The following is a 27,500-nucleotide window of genomic DNA, read 5'->3' on the forward strand; positions in this document are numbered from 1 at the left end:
ACTAATAAACAATTGAGACGCTAAACTAATAAAAATTACAATAAATTTTCAAGTCAAACTTGAAATGAGCAAAAATGACCAAAAACAAGAGAAAAGTGACACCCCCTAAGAGTTCTAAGGACCAGGACGTCACTTGAGCTTTACTGAAATTAAATAAAAAAAACTAGTTTTTTTAACTGAAAGTAAGGAGCGACATTAAAACTTAAAACGAACAGAAATTACTCCGTATATGAAATGGCTTGTCCCCTCCGCAGTCCCACGCTCTTTACGCTAAAGTTTTTAATTGTTTTAAAAAGTAGAATTGTGGCAAAGAGTCAAACTTTAGCGTAAAGAGCGTGGGACTGCGGAGGGGACAACCCATTTCATATATGGAGTAATTTCTGTTCGTTTTAAGTTTTAATGTCGCTCCTTACTTTCAGTTAAAAAAACTAGTTTTTATTATTTAATTTCTGAATGTTTTTGAATTAATGCATGTTTGATTTTGGCTCTCCGCACATAAATTATTGAAATGAAATTAGTATATTAATTTTTTTTTGGCTAAATGGCTTTCTCTTAGTTTTGATCAGACGATTTTGAGAAATAAGGGGTGGGGAAGGAGGCCTAGCTGCCCTGCAATTTTTCGGTTACTTAAAAAGCCTACTAGAACTTTTAATTTTCAACGAACGTTTTTATTAGTAAAAAATATACGTAACTTAAGAATTAAATTACGTAACAAACTTTTATATTCTTATATTTTTATTATGTGTACGAGGGGGTTCGTACCCTCGTTAATACCTCGCTCTTTACACTAAATCGTAAGTTTTGTCCCAATTCTTTAAGAATGACCCCTGAATCTAAAAGGCCATAGAATAAATAGTTGAAATTACTAAAAATATTTTAGCATAAAGAGCGAGGTATTTATCTCCTCCTAAATACCTCGCTCTTTATGCTAAAGTATTTTTAGAACCCCTCATATGCGTAATAATCTCTGTTCGTTTTAAATTTCAATGCTATTCCTTACTTTCATTTGAAAAAACTTTTTCATGTTTATTTTTTCATTGTTTCTTTTATAGTAATGCTAGAAAATCCTGCGCCCTTTTGATTGAATTTTTCTTCCCCCATGACATATTCCTCAAAGGAAAGATCCTCCCACAAAGCCCTCTCCCATCAACCCCACCCCCAAACCAAAAAATCCCCATGAAAACGTCTGTACACTTCCCTATAACCATTACTATATGTATTAAATAAAAAAAAACTAATTTTTTTAGCTGAAAGTAAGGAGCGACATTAAAACTTAAAACGAACAGAAATTACTCCGTATATGAAATGGGTTGTCCCCTCCGCAATCCCTCGCTCTTTACGCTAAAGTTTTTAATTGTTTTAAAAAGTAGAATTGTGGCAAAGAGTCAAACTTTAGCGTAAAGAGCGAGGGATTGCGGAGGGGACAACCCATTTCATATACGGAGTAATTTCTGTTCGTTTTAAGTTTTAATGTCGCTCCTTACTTTCAGCTAAAAAAATTAGTTTTTTTTATTTAATTTCTGAACGTTTTTGAATTAATGCATGTTTGGTTTTGGCTCTCCGCACATAAATTATTAAAATGAAACTTGTATATTAATTCTTTTTTTGGCTAAATGGCTTTCTCTTAGTTTTGATCAGACGATTTTGAGAAACAAGGGGTGGAGAAGGAGGCCTAGTTGCCCTCCAATTTTTCGGTCACTTAAAATGGCAACTAGAACTTTTAATTTTTAATGAACGTTTTTATTAGTAAGAAATACACGTAGCTTAAGAATTAACTTACATAACAAACTTTCATAACCTTATATTTTTATTATGTATACGAGGGGGTTTTTACCCTCGTTAATACCTCGCTCTTTACACTAAATCGTAAGTTTTGTCCCAATTCTTTAAGAATGACCCCTGAATCAGAAAGGCCGTAGAATAAATAGTTGAAATTACTAAAAATACTTTAGCATAAAGAGCAAGGTATTTATCTCCTCCTAAATACCTCGCTCTTTATACTAAAGTATTTTTAGAACCCCTCATATGCGTAATTATCTCTGTTCGTTTTAGGTTTCAATGCTACTTCTTCCTTTCATTTGAAAAAACGTTTTCATGTTTATTTTTCATTGTTTTCTTATAGTAGTGCTAGAGAACCCTGCGCCCTTTTCATTGAATTTTTCTTCCCTCATGACAGATTCCTCCAAGGAAAGATCCTCCAACATAGCCCCCTCTCCTCAGCCCCACCCCCAAACAAAATAAAATCCCCCTGAAAACGTCTGTACACTTCCCAATAACCATTACTATATGTAAACACTGGTCAAAGTTTGTAACTTGCAGCCCCTCCCCCAGGGATTGTGGGGGAGTAAGTCATCCCCAAAGACATAGTTATTATGGTTTTCGACTATGCTGAACAAAATGGCTATCTCAAAATTTTGATCCGTTGACTTTGGGAAAAAAATGAGCGTGGGAGGGGGCCTAGATGCCCTCCAATTTTTTTGGTCACTTAAAAAGGGCACTAGAACTTTTCATTTCCGTTAGAATGAGCCCTCTTGCGACATTCTAGGACCACTTGGTCGATACGATGACCCCTGGGGAAAAGAAAAAAAAAAAAAACAAAAAAAAAAACAAACAAATAAACACGCACCCGTGATTTGTCTTCTGGCAAAAAATACAAAATTCCACATTTTTGTAGATAGGAGCTTGAAACTTCTATAGTAGGGTTCTCTGATACGCTGAATCTGATGGTGTCATTTTCGTTACGATCCTACGACGTTTAGGGGGTGTTTCTCCCTATTTTCTTAAATAAGGCAAATTTTCTCAGGCTCGTAACTTTTGATGGGTAAGATTAAACTTGATTAAACTTATATATTTAAAATCAGCATTAAAATGCGATTCTTTTGATGTAGCTATTGATATCAAAATTCAATTTTTTAGAGTTTTGGTTACTATTGAGCCGGGTCGCTCCTTACTACAGTTCGTTACCACGAACTGTTTGAAACACTGGTCAAAGTTTGTAACTTGCAGCCATTCCCAAGTAAGTCATTCCCAAAGACATAGTTATTATGGTTTTCGACTATGCGGAACAAAATGGCTATCTTAAAATTTTAATCTGTTGACTTCTGGAAAAAAATAGCGTGGGAGGGGGCCTATTTGCCCTCCAATTTTTTTTGGTCACTTAAAAAGGGCACTATAACTTTTCATTTCCGTAAGAATGAGCCCTCTTGCGACACTCTAAGACCACCTGGTTGATACGATGACCCCTGGGGAAAAGAAAAAGAAAACAACAAAAAAACAAATAAACACACACCCGTGATTTGTCTTCTGGCAAAAATTATGAAATTCCACATTTTTTTTAGATAGGAGCTTGAAATTTTTGCTATAGAGTTCTCTGATATGCCGAATGCGATAGTGTGATTTTCGTTAAGATTCTATGACTTTTAGGGGATGTTTCCCCCTTTTTTTTCCAAAATAGGGCAAATTTTCTCAGGCTCGTAACTTTTGATGACAAAGACTAAATTAATTGAAACTTATATATTTAGAATCAGCGTGAAAATTCGATTCTTTTGATGTATCTTTTAGCATCAAAATTCCGTTTTTTAGAGTTCCGTTTACTATTGAGCCGGGTCGCCCCTTACTACAGTTCTTTACCACGAACTGTTTGAAAAGAAAATAATTCGGTATTTCGGGGCTTCTGACATTATTACTCCTTTGCGGAAGTTAAGCTCAAAATTGAAAAAGGATTATATTTTTTCTCTGGGCCCCTTCCACCTCTTAGTTCGTTTATTTTCCCGTTAGTTTTCACCTGTTTTCGCTTTATAGTTGTGTTATCTCTTAGCAGTTCTTTCGTTAGTTGAGTTATGGTTGTGGTATATATGTTTTATCGCTCGTATAGTTGTGTTATTTTCAAATTATACTCCATAATAGAGAGGCTCCGAACACCCAGCATTGTATATTAAGCTCTGAATTTGACGTTTTTTTCTAACGTGACCAGATTCGTCCTGCGCCCTTTTCATTGAATTTTTCCCCCATGGCATATTTCTCCAAGGAAAGATCCTCCCACATAGCCCCCTCCCTCAACCCTACCCCCAAAACCAAAAAAATCCCCCTGAAAACGTCTGTACACTTCCCAATAACCATTATTATATGTAAACACTGGTTGAAGTTTGTTACTTGCAGCCCCTCCCCCAGGGACTCAAAATGGTTATCTCAAAATTTTGATCCGTTGACTTTGGGGAAAAAATGAGCGTGGGAGGGGGCCTAGATACCCTCCAATTTTTTTGGTCACTTAAAAAGGGCACTAGAACTTTTCATTTTCGTTAGAATGAGCCCTCTTGCGACATTCTAGGACCACTTGGTCGATACGATTAACCCTGTGAAAAAAAAAACAAAAAACAAACAAACAAATAAACACGCACCCGTGATTTGTCTTCTGGCAAAAAATGCAAAATTCCACATTTTTGTAGATAGGAGCTTGAAACTTCTACAGTAGGGTTCTCTGATACGCTGAATCTGATGGTGTCATTGATGGTGTCAGATAGGAGCTTGAAACTATTACGGTTGGGTTTTCTGATACGCTGAATCTGATGGTATGATTTTGTTAAGATCCTACGACTTTTAGGGGGTGTTTCCCCCTATTTTCCTAAATAAGGCAAATTTTCTCAGGCTCGTAACTTTTGATGGCTAAGACTAAACTTAATGAAAATTACATATTTAAAATCAGCATTAAAATGCGATTCTTTTGATGTAGCTATTGATATCAAAGTTCAATTTTTTAGAGTTTTGGTTACTATTGAGCCGGATCGCTCCTTACCACGAACTGTTTGAAACAAAATATATTTTATATATTCATTCTTTAAAACATTATTAAATCAAAAATTGTTGAGACTTTGGGGAATGAATATCAGCATAGGTTAAACTCTCAGACTAAATTCATTACATCTTTTCAGCAATCTCTGTTATTCCGGGAATATTCTTTTGTCTTTTTGATGGTATAAGAATTAAAAAGACATATTTTCAAATAAATATTGTTCCCAGTAGCTTTCAAAACAAATAGTGTTCAGTGTGATTTCTGTTTTTTTATTTTATTTATTCATTGATGGTGATATTACAATAGTTTTAATTAGTTTTAACTTCATTTTATTTCTGCTCGTCTGTGCTTTAATGTAGTTCTCTAGCTTTCTCTGTTATCGTTATGTTAATACTTGTTATCGTTGATAAAGCTTCTTTTAATTAGTTTGAAAAAGAGGGAAAGTATCTAGGTTTCGTAACTTTTACAGAAAGTCTTGACCTGATGCCCTTACATTTTAGAAAGTTGCGTATAATTTTTGCTTGAGGGCAAAAAGCTAAACTCCAAAAGCCGAAAAGAAATGCAGTTTTATAGTCTAATGACATAGAAGACTATCGTAAATTGCTTTACCGAGCTCTCGTTTCTTCTAGATAGCTCTCAATTTTAAGTGGAAATTAGTGTTCAAGCAAAGCAGACAGTTTCAGACTTAAGTAAGATAAAAATCTGAAAGTGCTTAAAATGTGAAACTAGCTTTACCCGTAAGTTACTACCTTAGGATAAGAAATAGAACGATCCAAATACCTGAAAAATAAGCACTTTCCCACAGATCTGAGAGTGCTTCCATCTACTGCTACAAACAACTTGCTGAGTCTGCAGCCGTGCCTAGTGAAGTTATTAGGAAAGGCACAAGGAAAAGAGGATGGAGTGACCATCCTTGCGTGAAGCATGCCAAATGGAGGTCTAAGATGTGGTATTCTGTGTGGCGTGACTCTGGCAAGCCGAGGACCGGCACTGTCTTCAATCTCTTTCGTAAAACAAAAAGAGAATACAAAGCAAGTGTATGAGCTGAAAGTGAAGGAAGCAGAAACTGCTTCGGAAGAGGCTATCCGTGACCCACAAAATATGTGGAAAAAATTCAAAAGTAGTAAAGTGCAATCCAAGCCATGTGCCATGATACCTGAGGAACAGTGGTTAAGACATTATTCGAAGGTCTTCGGGTCTAAAGATACTCCCTTGAAAAAGGAATATGATGAATGCATCTTGATTTACTGTTGAAAAAGAGAAATTATCTTTTTGTATCTGTGAATGATGTTTTGAGGGCTGTTCGCCAGTTAAAGGTTAACAAGGCTCCCGGTCTTGATGGTGTCAATGGTAATCATCTGCGCAATGCTTCACCGCTTTTGATCCAGCATATGCAACTACTTTTTCAGATGTGTATAGATAGTGCCACCGTCCCCAAATCGTTTTGTACCGGAGTCAACATCCTGAAAAAAGGAAAAAACGCAAATGAGTGTGGAGGCTACAGGCCGATTACTGTCTCGAGTACATTGAGCAAGGTGCTGGAAAAATTGGTCCTTCGCAAAGTTATATCGAAGTGTGTGATAGACTACATGCAGTTTGGGTCTCGAAAGCATCTCAGCTGTGCTTTCGCCCACAGATTTCTAAAATTTTGGTACTCTAATAGCTATATAAGAGTGAAACTTGGGCTTGAAAAACTCAGTGAGCCAGTTAAACTAAAGAGAGGACTTCGACAAGGTTCCGTCTTAAGTCCGATATTATTTAACACGTTGACTTCTAAGGTTACAAAACAAATTTCTGGCGGGCTAAGATTTGATACTTGTGATTTGAGTTTGATAAGCTATGCTGATGATTTACTTATGTTGAGTTTCTCATTGAGTGTACTGCAGGATAACTTAGATAAGCTTGTATCTGGTTATAGCGCCATTGGTCTACAAGCTAATGGCCAGAAAACTGAATTTCTGGTTTTCAGCTCTGCGAAACAAGAGGCACCAACACCAACTGTATCCATAGATGGTGCTATTATCGCACCGTCTTCTTCGCTCGAATATTTAGGTCTTCCGTACGGCCGAGATAAGAAAACTACAAGAACTTTTTTCCTTGATACCCTTGTGTCTAACCTGCGAGTGAGCTATACTAAACCAGCCCCGCTGAAGTATTCTTACAATCGGCAAAATTTTGGCGAGGATGTACAGAGCAGTGGCATTACCACATGTCCTTTACCTTTCCCCGCTTTGGGAATGGTTCACAGCAACAGAGAGACTAAAAGTTAGGTCCGCGTTTTGTAGATATTTGAAGTTTTTGATACACATACCGCTATTCGAGAGAAACTCATTTCTTTTGAATAAGTGTCAAATTCCAGATCCCCGTGAAGCTGTGACAGAACAGGAAACTAATGCTAGAAAAGGTGCCCTTGAGCACCTTTATGATTTCCTGCCGTTGCACTTCATATACGAGCTATGAATGAATATTGTGAATGTAATCTAATCGTTTAATCTTGAAGTATTGTTTTTCGCCTTTTTCTTTTTCCTTTTTCTTTTTTTCTTTATACTCCGCCACGTTGTTCTTCTGATGGTGGGTTAAAATAAACTATCTACCAGTCTATCTTTTTGGGATTCTGTTAAGTTCGTGATTTCATTTTCCATGTTTTGTACTGAGTTAGAGGAATGGTATCACATATTCATCCTAAGCTTTAATAATTTTCTGGCTACTGAAGAAGTTTTGGTAATCCGTTTCCTCCTTTTGTAGTAGTTACACTAGAAAGTTGTCCCACGGAAAGAAAACCTATTTTTCAACCAAGATGGATACAGAGTTCATTTTATCACTGATCAATGCTCCTTGAAGACCTTATGAATGCATATTGCATAAGTTTTTAAAAATGGAAATTCGTTCTTCAAATAAATCATTTTGATATTCTGAGGGGCTAATAGCTTCTTTGTTGTGGTAAATAAGGAAAAAACTAGATAACAACTTTCCCCCAAAATCAGCTAAAACCGGATTCATTACAAAAACATGCTAGAAGCAAATAATTGGATCATTTTACCCCTCCCTTAAGCCCCTTTTGTGCCAATTATTAGGTAAAAAAAAAAATGAAATTGGGCAAGAATTATGCCGAGACTTTCAACTTTACTGATTGAGGAGCCAAATTGGGCCAGTAGAACGTCCCTCCCTCTGCGCCTATCCTACCGTCCAATTTTTAGCAAAAAGGCAGGTTTTTTTTCTCTTGTTTGAAAAAGAATCTTGCAAAGACTTCTAAACTATTTGAATGGAAGGCCTAAGTGAGCAATTAACCTCTCTTACTACCCCTCCCCCCACACTGACCTCATCACCAAAGTTTTAGCAAACAGTTAGACATGCTGTTCCTTGTTTAAACTAAAATTGCGCACAGATTTTTAGTCAGTTTTATAAGGAAGCGGTAAGTGGGCCCTCGGCCCCTCCATTACCCTACCACCACAAACCTCTTTTCTTCGGTGAAAGGCAGACATGTTGCATCTTCTTTGAAGCAGACAGGTGCAAGAATTCTCAATCCATATCATTAGAGTAAAAAATTTGGCTCTTGGTACCTCCAACGTCCCCATACATCACTCATCACCATCATCACCAGCCGTGTGGCAGATAGATTGGCAGGTTGCATCTTGCTAGCACCAAATTACGCAAGGATTTTCAGTTTGCATAGCAGGAGAACCAAAGTGAGCGAGAGGACTTCTATTACTGCTCTATCTTTCCCAATGCCAACATTTTGTATGAACTTTACCGTAATATGATTGGAAAAATGTAACTCCAAGACAATATGAACCCTGGAGCTGGCAGACCAAGCGTTAATCTTTATTATAGCTGTGAACTGATTGGCCGTGTGGGAATTTTAGCTCTGTAGCATTTTGACAAAATCAGGCCAAAATAGCTGATTTGTGTTACAAGGCAGCTAAAAATGGCCAGAATTTCCGATGAAATGCATTTTAGCCCCAGCTGCGCAAAACGTGTTGTGGTTTACGACATAAAACATCAAAAAATCTAACCATTGGTAGACCCCTATACGGATATTCTACGAACACTGGTTCGATACTATCACTTGCGAAAAATACAATACAAAAATAAACATGGCCTTCTTCCTCCTAAAAAAAAAAATGTTTATTTGTACATAGGGACTTGTATTTGCTGAGTCTCAATGTGTAATTTTCCTTAGGGTCACTTCTCCCTTCATTGGGGTGTAAATGATAAGATCTTTCTTAAGTTAACAAATGTTGCTTATAATAGTTTAAACTATTAATTTTAATGCACTTGGCGTACTTGAGATCAATATAAATACAAATTCCTTTCATGTTTATATACTTAGTGGACTATTTTTGCTCAAATTTTACTTTCTGATAGTTAAATTAGTCCAAATTTAGCCTATATAATGAGGTTAAACTTTGTTGTAACCATGACTAGATAAGAAAATGAATAAAATTTCTATTGATGTTTTATTCCACTACTCGAGGTTGTCGTAAGCCCCTATATTTTTGTTCTTCTAACTTTTTCAATAGCTATGCCTGAATTTTGCTTTTTAGTATTTCATGCGATATTACATATTCAGATCTTTATCAAGTGCATGTTCTTTCAATCTATAACTTTCAGTATAGCTAGTACTTCATTCAATTTCAAGGTTTTTAAAAATGGTTATTTCGAACAGCCACGCCTTTTCAAATATACTTTTAAAATATGCTAAAATCGTAGTTGAAGCGGAATGAGGAAAGATTCTTGATATACAAATAAAGAATTGCCACGTCTTTTTGATAATTCAAAGTGCATTTGATTTTTCTTTGAGTGCGGCAAATTAAAAAGAAGTTTATGGACTAAATCGCCACGACCGCCGGAGAACTCATTCTTTTTCTAAGGGTTTTTACATGGTCATTAACGTCATCATATTTCATAACCCATTTAATGACGTTCACCTGGTGGTCACCTTCTACTAGGCGGGGTTTATTCCAATCTAATTTTGTTTTCATTTTGCTTTGGGATTATTTATTGCTCCGGTTTATAGCGTAGAAAACTTCAAAGTAAAAGACGAGGGAAAGGGCTCTTTAGAAAATTAATGCTCTTCATTGTCTCTATTTTCTCTCATATATCACAAAAATGAATCACAGAATGCAAGAACTTTTTTCAATCTTGTGTAGTAATATTTTTAAATAAACAAAGAGGTGCTTGCAGCTATACGGAAAATCCATACCTGATTTATGGACCAAAGTTTTAAGATGGAGTGCGTCTTCTATGTAGGGAACTTGACAGCTTAATATCTAATGCTATAAGATAAAAGTTTTACTAGTTATATAGTCTTCTATGTATTATATTATATAGTTAGTCGCGACGAAGAACTCGCGATATTTTTTTTGTATCTTAATAGATTAAAGCTTCTTGTAGACATTTTTATTATTAGATAAAACTAATAGTTCTATGTATGCCATCTGAATAGTGTTAATATCGAATTGAGATTTCTTAAGAATTCGAACATTAACTCTACATGGCAATTGCGATTTTCCAAATGATAGCTTAAGTTTGATTTTAAGCAAAATTCTGAAACTAACAAATGATTACAGATCTAAAGACTTAATCTAAACTTGTCATTCAAGAAACAAACAAACTGGACCCTTCTATAAAACCAGCACTGGAATCTTACTTTCGGCACTGGAATCTTTTTGGTAAATCCCAGCGATTCAGCTTTCATTTTCCAAAAATTAGGATAATGTGAATAAGTCTAAGTAATTGCAAATATTTTTAGGGGAAGCTTGTCACTTACCAATCTTAGCTGACTTTGTAAAAAAAAAAGAATTTTAGCGTTAATTTATATAAAAAAATTTTATACGATGATCCCAAAATTTTTAAATAGTGTGTGTAATTTTCAAGCTATTGGTCAATATATTAGTACAAGAGGATCCGCTTGATATAGAAAAGGGGGAGACAACCCAAAAAAGACCCCAAAAAGTTTTAGAGTCCCGGTCTGGATGTGTCAAGTCCTTATACACAAAAACGCAATTTTTTTCCCCAAGAGGGTGATCACTAAGGTGTGTCTATTTGTTTGGTCTGTTTTTTTTTTTTTTCTTTTTTTTTTTTTTTTTTTTTTTTTTTTTTTTATCTGCGTGGCTTATCATGTCTAATCAGTAGTAATGTAATATAAAGAGAGAACTCATCCAAAGAGAATTGTCATTTAAAATAGTCTTTTTAACTGACAAAAGAAGTTGCGCCGAGGCAAAGAATTTTTAAATTGTTATATACAATGCAAAACAACAGTTGTTGGTTAAAGAAGGTCCAAATGATATAAAGCGGAAATTCTGAGAAAATCAACTTAGAAGTGTTAAAAAACTGATTTTGGAATTTTTCAGTTTCCTAGGTAAGAATTGTGTGTAGTGGCAGATTCTCGCTCAAACCTATGTACAGTTTACTTGAAATCAAATGTTACTATAGTAAGATACTTGTAAGCTTCATTTAGTTGGCTTAATTCATTCGAAATTTCCATTTTGTATCCTCTGCACTGCCTTTTTAGGAAACAATTATCAGGGTTAAAAAAAAGTAGGTATTTTTTAGGGTGGTGGCGGGGGGTGGGGAGATGGTAGAGAGGCATTAAAAATCATTTTTTTTTTAGTCTAAGTGTTCCTAATTCAAGAGAGAGGAAATTCAGGTAAATGATAAAGTTGAAAAATTTATTCTTGCCACACTATAATGTAGCTAGGATAAAAAATAGATTTTTGTGATGTATTAAATAGCATAAAAATAATTCAAATAAAAGGAAAAAGTGACGGTAAAACTTAATAAACCTGGTAATTAGAACTGAAACAAATAATTAAAAAGGGCTAAACATTTAATAAGACAGAAAAATGAAAAATAAAAACTTTTTAAAACTAAAATAATACGAGTAGTCAGAATATTTGTGTTGCGAGAGCAACACTTTGGTTTTGTCCCGTTTTTTTTTCCAATGCCGCCGATGTCGGCTTATTCCGACAGTGTGGACCTCAGGCCGGATTGATGAATATGGCGTTACATTTTGAAAAGCTCCGCAGAACTCTTGCCTGGGGCCAAAAAAAGATGGTTTTTGCTTGTCCACAAGCCAGAGGAGTATCTGAAGTTGTGCAGCCAAGCTTTCGTTTCATCAAACCATGTTTCTGCTTTCGAGTGGAAAGCTCCGTTCTAGCAGGCAAGCAGGCAGGCACCACATTCAAATTGAAGATGGACTAAAATCTATAAGTGTTAAATATATGTGGCAGTTACCCGGCCCCACAGCTAATGTATCTTCTTTGAGTGATAAATAGAAAAATTTACAGAAGTAAAAAAGCGGCATTTTCCCACGGGTCCGAAAGTGCTGCCGTGATTTTCGCTGGGTTTATCATTTGTTTTTTCGGACTTGGGATTGAGGTAGGGAAATGTTATCAGATGTACCTCTTAAACTTTAAAAGTTCTGTCATTGCTAAAGAAATTGGAGCTTATCCTTTGCTCCTTTCTAAGTGGTGACGTTAGACATTTGGCCTACGGCAAAAAAAATTAACTTTTGAACTAAGACAGATATAATTTTTTTTTCGACGGCAATCGATACCTCTTGATGAGCTGACCAAAACATATGTCATCCATTTTTTGATACAAAAATTCCTTCATGAGCAATACTAGTTTGAAAGTTTCAAGGGGTTGACAACTTCAGTTAGTAGGGTACACACTGAAACCAAAAATGAGGCGATGCCAATTGTGAGACATGTAGGGGACTTGTAAGGAAAGGTCAGCTGTTAGCTCATAATCATCTTTGGCAGTGAGGGGTTTGCAAATGTTGCTATTTGGTGTACCTACTATTTGTTTCCAGTGTATTTGATGATAAGACGGAGTTGGTTCCAGTGGTAAGACATGTAGGGGACTTGTAAGCAATAATCGTCTGTTAGGCGACAATCATCTTTAGTGAAGAGGGGTTTGTAACTTTTGCTAGTTGGTGTAGCCTACCCATACTCACTGTAGCCTAGAATTAAGTTTTTTACGCAACGGGCACAAACGATAACGTAAAACAACGAGGCAGTTTCGTAATAATTAATAGAGTGTCATCTGTGGTATTTTGATCCTGAAAAGTTACGGATAGCTTTATAATGCCAACTAGATTATATAAGATATTGTTCCAAGTCTTGATCCGTCACGATGTCTACGATTGAAAAGGATAAAGTTCAACTGGCTGCAAAATCAATTTAGTCCCTTCTTTCAATATTCTTTTGTTATTGTTGTTTTTTTCAACAATAAGGAATAGCCTTTGATCATGTGATTACTGATGGCGTTCTTCTTTGAACATAACGTTTTAAAAGCTTCGATAGGCTGACAACTTCAGTGTTTAACCGATAGCAAAGAAACAAAACCAAAGTGTTGCTCTCGCAACACTTAATTCGGCGAAGCTGGACAAGGGCTGCCACAACACTTCACGTTGCTCAAGCAACGTAGGTTTAGTTTAGCTTCATATCCGGAAGTCATTATCAACGAAGAAAAAAAGAAGGAAAATAACTAGACAAAACATAGCCAAAACTAAAAAAAAACATACGTTGACAAAACAAACAAAAAACAAAACATATTTAGAAAAACAACAACAAAACGCTAAAAAAGGAAGAACAACAAGAAAAACGGAAAGAAAAGCTTAAAATTTAAACAAACAGCAACATAGTACAGATCCAATGCATAAAATGCTGTGGTAACAAAGCAAAATGTCTGCAATATGTGCACTACTATACGTCAGAATTTTCTTCTGATATTGAAGTCTTTTAAAAAGAAATAGTTATTTTGTCTAGAAATTCGTACATATAGCCTACTCCAAGTCAAAATAAGCAACAGATTAAAGAACTACAATGTTTGAAAAGTTGGACGAACCTTTTGTATTGCTTATTTAGCCCTAGCTCATTACTTGTGTATTTACTATCATAACTATGTATGGTTTTAGCTTGCTTTGGATTTGTCATAAGTCGCGTTTAATCGATATTCGTTCATCTCTATTTCTACTGATCCCCTCATACATAATTTCTATGATTTCTCCAAAACTTTGCTAAAGGCAAACAAAATTAAAAATATTTTTTTCGTCAAACTTTACATTTTCAAATGATCAAGTAAATGTTTCATGACCGCTGAATCAAAAGTTTTGATGTTTATTGTAGTTTAATGATTTATATTTTGTTATTGTTGCTATTATTATTTTGTGTTGTTGGATTCTGTTTTCAAAATTTTGTTGTGTTCTACCAACTTAAAATACACCTTACACCACTTTGTATGTTTATCAAAGTTACGGCTTCACCTGTATTTAATAAAGATCTTATAGTTTTTGGGATTTAAAAGCAACTTTAATATCTTATTTTAAAAATTATTTAGTAAATTTTCAAAATAAAACAGGAGCAAAAGGTTAAGATATATAATTTATTTTTATCAATTTCGTTTTTTCTATAAAATAGGCTCACTTAATTTTTTTCTTTTTCTATTATGTAATCGATCATTTTTTTTTCGGGATATCTATCTACGTTTAAAATATCTTTAATGAAAATGTATTCTCATCTACATACTACGGCAATTCTAATTTTAATACCCTATCAACTAAAGAAATCTCCTTCAATGTAAATAATATGATTTGAGTATACGATTTGTCAGTTATACGATATACTGAAAAAGCTCATTTATTATTATCTCTGTGAGCCAGCACAACAGCGCTACCTATTTAAAAGTGACGTGTGGTCTATGTACAATTTAATTATTTTTTTCACCAAGCCACTTCGTAAGGAAGGAGTTTTTGTAAAAACTTTGGAGGGGCCTCAATTGAATATATAATATAAATTCAAGAGGCATTTTATATGATTCAAAGGTAATCAGTCTTTCACCCATTTTGAATTGGCGATTTTTATTTTAGCATAGTTGAAAGATCCAACAAATTTGCCTCTGGGGATGAGCCCCCCCCCCTAAAGCTCTTGGGCGAGGACTGTAAGTTATGCAATCTTCTCACTTTTTAATATACAGGATTTCATTGGTGGATCCAGGGTAGACCAAAGGGGGGGGACTAGGTATTTTAGGGAGTAAAAGAAATAGGGTATCAGGGGGTATGGAATACCCCTAATATGGCGGGATGTCCAGGGGCCCTCCCTGGGAAAATTTTCAAAATTTAAGTGTAAAATGACACATTTTTAGGCTGTTTTTAACTATTTATTAACCAGAGTTTAGAGGCAATGAATATGGTTTAACTCGAAGAATGCGGACTAAAAAAAAGGATTTTTAAGCCATTAGAGTGTTCATGCATTAACATATCATATCTGGTCCTTTGACCATAAGAATTTGAGCATTGAAAGCCATTATCTTTTTATTTCAAGTGCGGAAATACTTTTAGTACTTATATTGCTCTTTTTTCAAATGATTAAGTTTTCACGATAAACTTGTATGTACATTTTTAGTTACTCTACCCTATAATAAGTTTCTATAATGCATCAATACATTACGTATTATTCCTTATTATAAAAGGTCTAAAACAGAAGTATTGTATAAGTTTTAGTTAGTTTACTCTTATCCTGAATTTAAAGGGTAACAATTCAAAACAAAGAAATAATTCGACTATTTCAAAGGACAGTAATAATGTTAAAAATCATTCAAACGAGATTTTAATTTTACAATTTTTTTTAATAGTAAAATGCTATAAATAAGTTATTCGGTGGCCCAATTTGACAAACACACTCGTCTCGGTTTTGACTGACTAAAATGATGTAATATTTTGTCTACAGCGATATCCCTTTCCTTATGAACATGAGCCTTTGCAATATCGTTCAATTGGTCTTCTGTTGTGGTTGACCTGAGATGAGTCTTTATTCTTCTCAGTGAAAAAAAAACTCTCGCTCGGTGGAGGCAGTTGTGACCGGTAACGTAGCGAATATCTGCACCAAAGTTGCTAAGTACGGAAAGAAATCTCTATTACATTTGACAAAGCATTTTCACATCTTTGTGGAAGACTCTTGCGGATTGACAATTTCCAATGTTCCCGCCAAAGTCTAATCTCTTCGATTAGCTCTAAGGATGAAGCAGAAATGTCCTCATAGTAGATAATAGCAGCTGACAACACTTTTTTAACAGTGTGATTAGAAAAGTTAGATGGAATTAGGTCCTCAAGATGCGAAACCTCACTTACAGAACTAAGTCTCATGTTCAACTCAGAAATAAGGCGATCAAAAAATGGAATGTGTATTGCCACCTTGATATACTGTTCTGCATCTTGACCAGGTAGCTGGACATAAGCTCTTTGAGTCTGTTGGCTGCGAGTTTGGGGTAAGATCATTTCTTCTCCTAATTGCAGTGCTGTGGCTTGTGAGAATGCAAATACATTCTTGACGTCAATGTCTACTTCGAATCTCATTTGTTTCAGTTTGCTTAGTATTGACATTATATAACCTTTTGAAGTTGGTAGGTCTTGTTTGGGGCCTTGGAGAAACTTACTCAGTTTTACAGCATGAGCTAAGCAATGAGTAGCGGTGTTTACACTAGCGATAAAGTCACTTCTTATTAATGCGGCTCCAAAGGCAGCTGCTTTAGATACTGTTTCTGAGTCCTTATCTGATTCCATATGCTCCACTAATTCAGAAACAGGACGAATAAGCTCATTAGAAATAATAAGGCGTGAAATTGAACAAAAAAAAATTACCCATTTTATCTAGTGTAAATCGGATACCCAAAGGGGGGGGGGGCTTTAGCCCCCCTAGCCCCTCTCTGGATCCACCACTGTAGAGTTTTTTATTGGGAAAGGGAGTTATGTTTGATCCTGGATCTCCAAAACGACTAAGGCTAGTAAGGTGAAGCTTTTAGGTAAAGTTGAGGGAAGCGTCAATAACAAAATAAATAAAAATCCAATATGTACATGCAGCTTGTCCAAAGGGTGCATTAGCTGTATCTTGGGAATGGTTTAGGCTATTAAGTTGAAATTTTCAGGGCATGATGTATACGTGTTCGACTGACCAAAAATTCAGCTGAACGTGTCAGCGGCTGCTACTGCTATTACCACTACTAAACCTATTTTGATAAAAATTTCAGAGAATGCCAGGGAAAAGTTGAGCTAAATAAAAAACACTATGTAAATAAAGATCATATAAAAGGGGATATTAGTTATATACTAGGAACAGCATAGGACATTAAGTTGAGACTTTCTTGAATTGTTGAGGGGGATGTAGAACTAACAAAAAGGCGCTATATTAAACCTACTATTACCAGTACTATTGCTGCTATGGTTACTAGTAGCACTTTTACTGATGATATAGCTAATTAGCTATTTACCTCAAGGGCACATCAGCAAAATGCAAAATCTCAGGAACAGCCTGGAATGCTAAGTCAAAGCTTTTAGGATATGCTGAAGGGAACGTTGAACTAACGAAAAATCCCTTTGTACATGTTATTGCTACTAGTCTTACTACTACCGCTAATACTACTACCTACTGAATGAATGAATGAATTTATTTTATAACTCATCAATAACACAAAGGCATGGCGATCGAGTATCAAAAAAAGAAAGAAAAAAAAAGACACATTCAAAAATAGGAACAAATATATACTAAATAAAAACACGAATAAACTAGACTTTCTAAAAAAGTAAACCACTCCAAGGGTAGCAAACCTCTTTTGACGACAATTTTACATATAAATTATCCAGCTGCACGGTCGGGTTGAGAACTCCGTAATTTTGTTTCAGTTCGGTGTTACGGGACCATATCGGAACACTCAGAAGAAACTTCGCATAACGAAAAAATAGCTTTCTTTTCTGCTTCTTATCGCTTTTATTCAGAATAACTGTGAACGGAGCTAAGTACAAAACGTTGGGAAGAACAACAACATTATACATTTTCGCGAGGAGTTGTTTGTCACATTTTTTTGCGACAGCAGTAAAGAAGCTTAAGAAGCTCAGATTTCCTTTTCAGTTTTAGCCACCAATAGCTTTCTTGTTGAAGATAGTGGATCTCAATAGGTAGACCTACATAAGTAAGCTCTTGAGACGGAGCAACGAATGCTCCACCAAGATTCACTGAAGTTGAAGCCAACTCAGACGGGCAATTAAATAGAAGAACTTGGGATTTCCCAGCGTTAAGATTCAAACCAATCTTTCTAAATTAACTCTAAATCACGCTAAAACTCTCCTCTAAACCAGACACTGACCGACTCAAGTTTAGCAAGCATTATTATTAACCATCGGTGACGTAATTGTGCCCTGTTTAATACCTATATACACAGGGACATCAACAGAGGCGATTGACCCCTCAATTTTCAGGCGCACATTCGGTGGCGATACATATAAAACAGCGGACCGAAAAAATCAATTGCAACCAACGCCTAATCAGCTCCAACATCGCCTGTGAATGAATCAATGAACCAAATGCATTAGTAATATCATACGCACTAATGACCAAAATTTCTCCTTTCCCAACATAATCTACCAATACCGAACAGAGGGATCTCAGGGCCTGGAAGCACCCAAGCCCCCTCTGAAAAACGAACTAGAAGGGGGGAATCTTACAAATCCTCTGAACACCATGAATAATCGACAGCTCAAAAGGTTTTGATAATACGCTCGACACTGTAATATGACGATACCAATTACAACTAAAGCTTGATTTATAATTTTTTTAAAAATGGTGTAATTACCCCAATACAACGATTATCAGGTGCAACCTCCGAACAAAATATCATCTGAAATCACAAAACTAAATGCTCAAATAACAAGGCACTACCCAATTCCAACTGTCGCACACAAAGCCCATCGTATCCAGACGAAGATTTTTTCTTCAGTTTTCTTGCTATATCTTTAATCATACCAGACAAGACAACATCCCTGCCCATTTCGGCTTTGTCTGTAAAATACTTTCAATCTCTTTGTCAAATTCAACTAGAGCGTTACTACAATGGCACTTTAATTGCTCAGAAAAATTACTAACGCACTCAGATACAGGAATAACTCCAGAGCTCGGAACACCAGAAGGACTAGGACGTTGTTTCCTTATCAAATTGGGATGTTCAGCAATTTTGTTAGCACTATTAATTTTCACCTGTGCCGTGTGCAAACTTAGTTCACTGTTGAATTTGCGCTTGCAAAATATGCGAACCGAATTCACATCGCTGGATCTCGGCCTGCCACACTCGTTCCAGATTCTCGGCCAAAACTTCGTGTCAAAGCACGCTTTTCGATGTAGAGGGTTTGAAGACCAACCGAATTTTTCGGTTTTTACTCTAATACTCTTTACAGCCACTGCACGGACTCTGCACATTTCAAAGCATGAATAATCTCAGCACAATAGATATTTAATTGAAGACAGATTTCTGGCTCACTACAACTTGAATTTACCTAGAGGAGGTGAAATGGTACTCTTATCTTATCAAGGACCTCGTTAGTAACTTGCTGAAACAGCGATGGATCTGTTTTTTTCCCACATTTTTCGGTTTTGCCATTTATGATCACGCTGAACATTGGGACCCTGGATAGGAACAGTTAAGAAAATGGGCAAGTGGCTACTGTAAAAAACCTTCCGAATTAAATTTCACTTCATAATTAGTGCTGCTGGAATGTAGCACGTGATCCAAGTTTGTCACAATATTACCAGTAGAAATTTACAAATACGGTTTGACTTTTCGCAGCAGAGTAAAAGATCCCGGTAACATGCTTTCGATGAGTTGCGCGCGAGAACACTTTTCATCCGCCAAATTACGGTTAAAGTACCCGATTATTAGACAGTGAGACTTCTTCTGAACGGACTGCTTGACACACATAGCGAGAAGTCAAACTGTAGAATGCAACCTTCTTTTGGAAGACTAATCTCCGTAATTTGTAGGCAAATAAACGTTAATCACGACGAAATTGCTCATCTGAATACTAATAAAGCAATCCGCACTCTTTATAATTGTGACTGGGCGTTTGCAGGTAATCTCTAAACCTCCAGAAGGGTGACCGCACACTTTTCGTCGGCTAGCTGGGGAACTTCATAATAACCCGAAAATACACCCTCAAAATTATGTAAATCTGGATGAAGTATTTGCACTTCCGTTTGCATATAAGGCGGATACACATAACCGGACATTTTCATTTAAATAAAAACTTTGCACGTTAGATTCTTTAATGCTATAGATACTTCTATAGCATTCTGAATAAATACTACCAGAACCAATAGATACTACCAAGTGAGGATGTTGAATGGTTAACCTAAAGACATAAACATTGCGCAAGGCGAAATACAGAGATAAAAATCGGACAATGAAGGGGGTGAACCGGTTCCACTTTGTCCTAGTTCTCAGATCTTCTAGTAGCCTCTCGACCTCAATGGGTGGCATTTTTTCAGAGTTTTTCAATCCTAATAGGATTGAATAAGCTTTCCCCGTCCTTTGAAATTCCGTTATGATTCATAAATAATTTAACTTGAGGGAGTGGTATTCATTTGCAGGTTTGTCACTCTTTAGCCAAGGAAATTCTTCAGAAATTGGTCAGCTCTGTCCTTTTGTATAGGTTCTTCGCCATAGAAATTCCCCAACAATTGATCAATCCAAGATTGATCCTCAGTGGGAACTTATTAAAAAGTTTTCCCCTGAAACACATATGATTTCATCCTGTAAATAAATAATTTATTAGCCCGAAAAAGAATGTTATTATTAAACTGAGAACTCAGGGGGCTCTCAACCTTGAGTTTAAGAAAATATTCACACCATATTTTTTTGAAAAGGTACAGTTAACCGCTAAAAATTATGTTATTTTCACTTTGATAAAAACTTATTTTTAAGATGGGCAACACCCTAAGACCTCCCTCCCCTTCCCACAGTAGTGAAATATAGCTGTCTCAATATCCTATTAACCTGACAAATCTATTAGTTTTTCAGCCTCTCGCCTCTCACCTTACGCTAAATCCTAATATTAAAATCTTACCGCTGAAACACATTATAAGCCTATGAGCTTTTCCAAAAAATATTGTTTTGTTATATATAGTTGTCAAATAATTTTACTTATCATAGGATTCTCCATCTGCACATAGTCGCCTTGCGTGGTGGGTAATGAAGGCCTAACATCATCGCCATTGGCTTGGGGAGCGCAGAAGTGGCTGCAACCTGGCTTTGCAGTGAATGCAGTAAACTGGTCTCATCCTTATCAAGTATGGTTGGCAGCGAAAAACCTGTGAGTTCCCCGCTTTTTAGGAGAGAGTACAGAACTGTCATTTATCTTGTTCACCTTTGCCTTCTTGGCGGGGGACCCTCTCCTGGCTAGAGTCTTTTGAAATAAAAATAACTTTTAGCTTTCCTAATAACTTGACAGTAGTTTCAACGTGTTCCCGCTTAATTAAACTCGAATAAGCTTTTAAGTTCTTCAATAATTGCCTTCAAAAATCGTAGTTTGAACGTGCATTGTGCCCCCCTTTAACTTAACTCCAATAACTTATTTAGTTTTCCAAATAATTGCCCTCGAAAATCTTAGTTTCGACATATTCCCCATTAAATTCACCTCTAATGGGCCAATTATAGCCACCTGCAAGCCAAGCACATCATGAAAATTCCTGTAATAAAGAATAAATTTATAGTTTTCCTAATGACTTGAGCCTAATTTCAACATGTCCTCCTTTAAATTTGCTTCTAATAGTCCACGTGTAGCCACTCACGCGCCAAGTGCATCATCAAACTTCATGAGTTCTACATTAAATTTTTAGTTTTCCTAATAACTTCAGCCCAGTTTCAAAATAGTCTATTAAACTCGCTTTTAGTAGCCCACGCATAGCCACCCATGCCGTCCTAGAGCATCATGAAACTTCCTGAAATATAAATTAAATTTTTAGTTTTTCTAAAGCTTGAGTGTAGTTACCACATGTTCCCCATTAAATTCGCTTCGAATAACCCATGCCTAGCCAAAAATAAGGTAGTGATAGGACATCAAAAATGAGCGCGTATCCCCTCTTGCTTGCATTAAATAAGGGAGAGGGGGACTTTACTTTATAATTCAATATTATGATCAAAATGACCCATATTTACCTATTTGCATTTACCGTAAAAAATATTACCCGCCCCTTCTTTTCATGCATAACCAATTTAAATTTTTATGAGTATTTTACACTAGCTATTAAAACCATTAAAAACCGTAATGGACTTCGTTAAAACTTCGAATAGCATAAAGGTATTGCTAAAAGAAAATACCTCTTTCCCTCAATTAGTTAATGTTATGTCTGAAGCTAGATGTTCTTGGAAAGTAACACTATGCCTCACAGTGTGCTATAAATAAGGTTTAATACCAATAGCTGACAACTCACAATTATTTCTTCTTTATCCCATCTGTCAGAATAGGGAAGCGTTTTTTGGAATAGCACACAAATTTACGATAAAAGCCTATATTTCGCAAGACATAAGGTTATATCACCTAGGGAGCCATGCAATAGAGGACGGGGGAAAGGGGTTTTACTGGTTAATTTTACATAGACAAATACATCAGCTATAATTTGAGTATGCACATCTCATTTTTTTTTGGGGGGGGGGGAGAGGGGCATCCATAGTGCACTAAAATCTTACCTGTATGTGTGTTTGTTACATATTTGAACATCAAGAGTGTCTAGACTACGTAACGGGATATTTTTGTGTGTTAGTAGCAATGAAAATAAATTTAAGAATCCAAATAAAGGCCTCTCTAAGCCCCACCAAAAACCTGTCTCACACATATATAAACATTGGAGTATAATAAAAATTTTTAAATTCAGGAGTTACCAGCTTGATTAGCGGGCCCTGAGGGATTTTCCCACCCGCCACTGTAGGTTTTTAAACATTTGCATAAGTAAACAAATAACTTTTACGTAACAACCTTGGAAAAAATCTCGAAGAAAGGCGATCCTTATAGTATTACGTAACAACCAAGTGTACATACTCAATAAACAAGCGTCGTTAGGAGCTAGTAACTTCAGGTATACCCACTATGGACGTTTTTAAATTCGTTATGGCTTTACTACTACTGAAGTCCCTAATGTAGGAAACTATCAAGCGTAAGAAATTTATTAGTCCATATAGTTTACTGCTAGGAGCCGATGTTACTGAGTTAAAAATTGACACGAACATAAATTTTTTCGTAGAGGAGGAGGCTGTCCTGTCTTTAACCTCCCTCTATTCACGTTAAGGTTTCGTTTCTTTTCCGATTGGCTTAAGAACGAGCACAAGGCAAATTGGAGTGGACTGAAAAGTAGGCTATTGTTTTGTGTATTTTTATACTTACTTTTCTTTTTTCATCCTGATATACTTTCGCTTTACTTGACATACTTTTTTCTTTACCTTTCAAAAAATGGTTATCTTTAAGCTCTACTACCCATCAAAAATCAGACAGAGAGTGTTGAAATATTGACTGTCTTTTCTGCGTTGATAAAACAATCATTTTTAAAAACTATACTGTTTCATAAAACGTAATTAAAGAAATGAAAAACATTTTTCAACTAAAAGTAAGGAGCAACTTTAAAACTTAAAACAAACTGAAATTATTTTGCATGTAAGGGAAACTACCCCGTCCTCAACTCCTTGCTCATTTAGCTAAAGTTTCCTAGCATTTCGAAAAAAAAACCTTTTTTCCAATTCAATCGCCCTTTAAATTCTGTTAAAGAATTTGGAATAAATTCAAACTTCAGAGTAAAGCGCGAAAAGTTAAGGAGGAGACAGCCACCTTCATGTAAAGAATAATTTATGTTCATTTTAAGTTTCAAAGCAGCTTCTTACTTTCAGTTGGAGAACCTAGTTTGCTTCAAAATTTAATTTCTGATAATAAAATCTAGTGTAGTTGATGGCCCACCTACCCCTTTCCACCTCCTTGCCGGTAGCCACGGGAGTGTAACATATTATATTTATATGAAGGCTCATAGAGAATTTGTAGTTTAATTATTAAGACGTGCTCTTCTAGGCATTTACCCCACCCCGACAACATTATACCTTACCTCTTCCCTTCAAGATAGTTTATATGCAATTGCACATCACTTAGAGTAATTTCTTACAGAATTTTTTTAAATAATTCAATTTAGTTAAATCCAGTACTGCCACAGTGCGGCATTACTTCCTCTGCAACTGGGAAGCGTAAAATAGAGTTTTGATACTTTTAATTAATCAGCTTCGCAGAATTTTGAATTGTTGCAGCATAGTCTTCTTTGTGTCAAAGTCTGTGTTTGGTGCCATAAAATTGAAGAAGAAACCCTTTTCCATGGCACAATCTTTATGCTCACTTAAAAAGCAACTTATAATTTATGGTCGCACGAGCTCTTTCCCAGTTGTCTAGGACCTTCAGTTTGATGCAATCATTCCTGGGGAAAAAAGACCAAAAAAAACAAAAAAACATTGAATCCACGATCTTTTTTTCTGAAAAAGAATATATGTACAAAATTCCCAATTTTATGCATTAGAGCTTGAAACCTCTACGATAGGATTATCTGATATGATAAATCTAATAAAGTGACTTTCAATAAGATCACTTGCTTTTATGATTACCCCTGGAAAAAGAAAATAATTGTGCATCCACGATCTTTCAACGGGAAAAAACAGCAACGAAATTGCACATTTTATAGACTGGAGCTTGAAACCTCTACGATTAGGTTCTTTGATATGATTAATCTAATAAAGTAAATCTCACCGGGATCGCTTGTTGTTGTTGTTTTTTTTTTGGGAAGGGGGCTTCCCAAGTATTAAAAAATCAGGCAACTTTTCCTCCGACGTGTAGCTTCTGGTGGAACAATAAACTGAATGAATTTTATATATTTAGAATCCGCATAAAAAGCCAATGATGTTAATGTGTCAAATTTCATCCAATTAACATCTGTTTTTTCCTTACGTTTAAATTTTAGTTTATCTTTCGCTATTCTGTAATTCTTAGAAATGTCTGAAGATATAAGGATATCAGTTCGAGTGGGAGAATTGTCCTGTTATGAAACAGGTATATTTTACCTGGCAATTAAAAAATCCAAACACGGTTTCTGTGCAAGCAGAGCGAGCTTTGGGTATAGGCACTTTACAAATGTGAAGAGATTTGAAAAACCCCACTTTAGGGGCTTTTTAGATTCTGAAAATCTGTTGATCTAGGGCAGATAAATCAGGCTACTAGGAATGAAGTCAGAGCGTAAAATATCCCACTAGAAGTTGTCAATAAGTTCATATCTCTATTCCTTCTGCAACTTATTCTTAGGCTTAGGAAATTGAGAAAAGTCTACACCTGTTGCAATTTTTGAAAACAATATATTTTTCCGTAATTTTGGTTTAGTATAATTTTGTTTTTTGGCTCTAGTTTTTTGGACATTATAGACTAAGATCAAATGCATAATAATGTATAATAATTAAATGTGTTATGGATTAAATAGGTGAATCCCTTTGACAGGAATCTTCCTCATTTAAAACTTGCTGAGTTTTGTTTCATTTGAGATATAAAGTTAGTTATTCTTTTTATTTGAAACTTCTTTTCTAAATATATTTAAAATAAGTTTACTCCTAAGAAAATATATTCCTGTACCCCTACCCACCACTACTATTCTGGTGCTTGTCCCCCCTTCCGTAAAAATGTTCGGTGGCCACCTTTGAGCGAGGGTTACAGAGTAGGAAGTTCCTCGCGTGTAAAAAATTATTTCTGTTTGTGACAAGTGTAGCTGTTTAAAATGTACTTTTTTAATTTCATTTGAAAAGCTTGTTTTTAGTTAGTTGTCACACAAGACTGAACAAAAAATGCTTGTCCTTGATGATATTTTATTTTAAATATACGAGAGAAGATGGAGACAGTGAACAGTTTAATTTTTTTAAAGAATAAAAACTCTTTTAAAGTAGAGCTTTATCAAGTTCTCAACAAAAACAAACTTGGCTGTAATCTCTTGTATGCTGCTTTCTATTTTCTTGGTCCAACTGTCTAAAACACAACTTTCTAAAAGCCATACATGGTTGATTCAAGTGGCATTACAGAAATCACCGTTATTTGGCGGTTAATTAATTAGTTAAAAAAAAAACATTCTTCTCTCTGTTTATGAATGTGACATGAAAAAATTCTACTTTTAGACATGTATATGACACTGCTTCTATATTTGTTGAAGATAAGGGTCAGTTCTATTTTTGAAAAATGAAGGCTGTTCTGATCTCTAATAATGTTCAGAATTATCTTAATTCAGCATGATGATATTTGGACATTCAGCTTAAGTCATAAACCAAAATCAAAGTCTTTCAAAAGAAAGATTAATAATATGGAAGGAATACCCAGGCCTTGGTCTTGATCTTGCCTTTAAGGGGGAGGGGGGGATTTCAGTTGTCTTTTTCAAATTTCGAAAAAAAATTAGTACAGTATGCTTTTTATTTATTTAGCATACTGCAGAAAGTTCTTTCTGCATAGATTTTCTAAGCTTTGTTTTTTTATCTTCTCCCAATGAAAGAAGACATGGAAAGTCTAAGAAAACTCTTTGAAATATTATGAATAAAAACTTATAAGTTTATTAATAAGGCTATAAATACATAAAACTCAAAGAAAATTTAAATCTATGTTTAATTTTATTTTAAAATAATTTTCTTGTAGTAATAATTTAGAATAAATTCCCTTTTTCTTAGGGGTATACTAAGAACTGTTCTTAGGATTGCTGGTGGTGCCCAGAAAAAAATTAATCACAGTGCCTCCTTTCGACTCAAATATAAGCAAAAATAGTCGAATCTAAGTGAAAGATTAGATTAAAGTGGACTCTTCCCCCAGCCATGATGCCCTTTAGCCCCCTCCAAAGCCACTATGCCTGGGGGAACTGCCCCAGCGTATCCCTCTTGGAACGGCTCTGGACATGTCTACTTAATTTTACATGTTCGTAATAGTGCCAAGCCGTCACTATAATAAACACATCATTAAAATTAATCAATAATAAAACACATTTGGTTTTCGTCAATACAAATAAGAAAATCTAGTATTGCAGAAATTCCCTTCTTAAAGCTGCAACGACAGTGTTGATACAGAACTCTTGCAAAGAATTCAGTGAACAAACTTTATTTTTCAGTATTTCTACAATTGCTATTCAACTGGATTTAAAGTTATTAAGTGACGAAACTTGATAGGCTTTCCATAATTACATATCAAACAAAAAGGCAAACATGTGCAAGATTCTAATTTTTGTCATGCAAGAAAGTGTTTACCCAACAGTTTGACACAAATACCACATATTGTCTTAAAACCCGAAATGGGACACAAAAGATACCGTCAAATCATTCTTTGCTTTAAGTTAAACTAGCATAGTTTAACTAATCAAATAATGACAACTATGCTGAATTAGTTATATTAAGCAGACTCTCCTTATATAGGCTAGATTATTTCATGTTGCTATTTTTTTTTTTTATTCAAGTAAGATATGAAATGATCATTTCTTAAAATATTTTTCACGAATGAAGGGTATGAGGAGCCCTATAACATAGTCAGTTCTCTGGAAACTCGCCGTGTCAACTCAAATAGGTTGTGCTACAATGTAATTTGCACGGGACGTTCATCCTGGGACGCTCAGTAGTGACCATCCCTTGCCAATATTAACATAAAATCCAGATAGCAAATGAACTTTTGCTAAAATACAGATTCAACAACAAAAAATAAGTAATTTACTATTAAAGCTCATGAGATCTAAAATAACCATTAAAATTTATCAGTATAAAAAATGGATAATTATAGAAATAAAAAGGCAAAAACGTCTAAAAAGGGAAGTGTTGCTTGGTGAAAATTGTACCATCAAGTTAAAATGAGTAAGAATTC

At 35.3% G+C, this 27,500-nt stretch overlaps 1 protein-coding gene across 1 annotated transcript in view; it reads right to left on the bottom strand.

Annotated features, from left to right (window-relative positions):
- The window catches only part of LOC136040210 (carboxypeptidase Q-like), a 68,818-nt gene extending 63,189 nt beyond the window's left edge, over positions 1-5,629 (bottom strand). The window contains exon 1 of the mRNA XM_065724404.1: positions 5,570-5,629. The gene's annotated coding sequence lies outside the window, so the exon portion shown is untranslated. The remainder of the gene's footprint in view (positions 1-5,569) is intronic.
- Between the last annotated feature and the right edge of the window lie 21,871 nt (positions 5,630-27,500).

The sequence above is a fragment of the Artemia franciscana genome, chromosome 2 (genome assembly GCF_032884065.1).
Source record: "Artemia franciscana chromosome 2, ASM3288406v1, whole genome shotgun sequence".
Lineage (NCBI taxonomy): Eukaryota > Metazoa > Arthropoda > Branchiopoda > Anostraca > Artemiidae > Artemia > Artemia franciscana.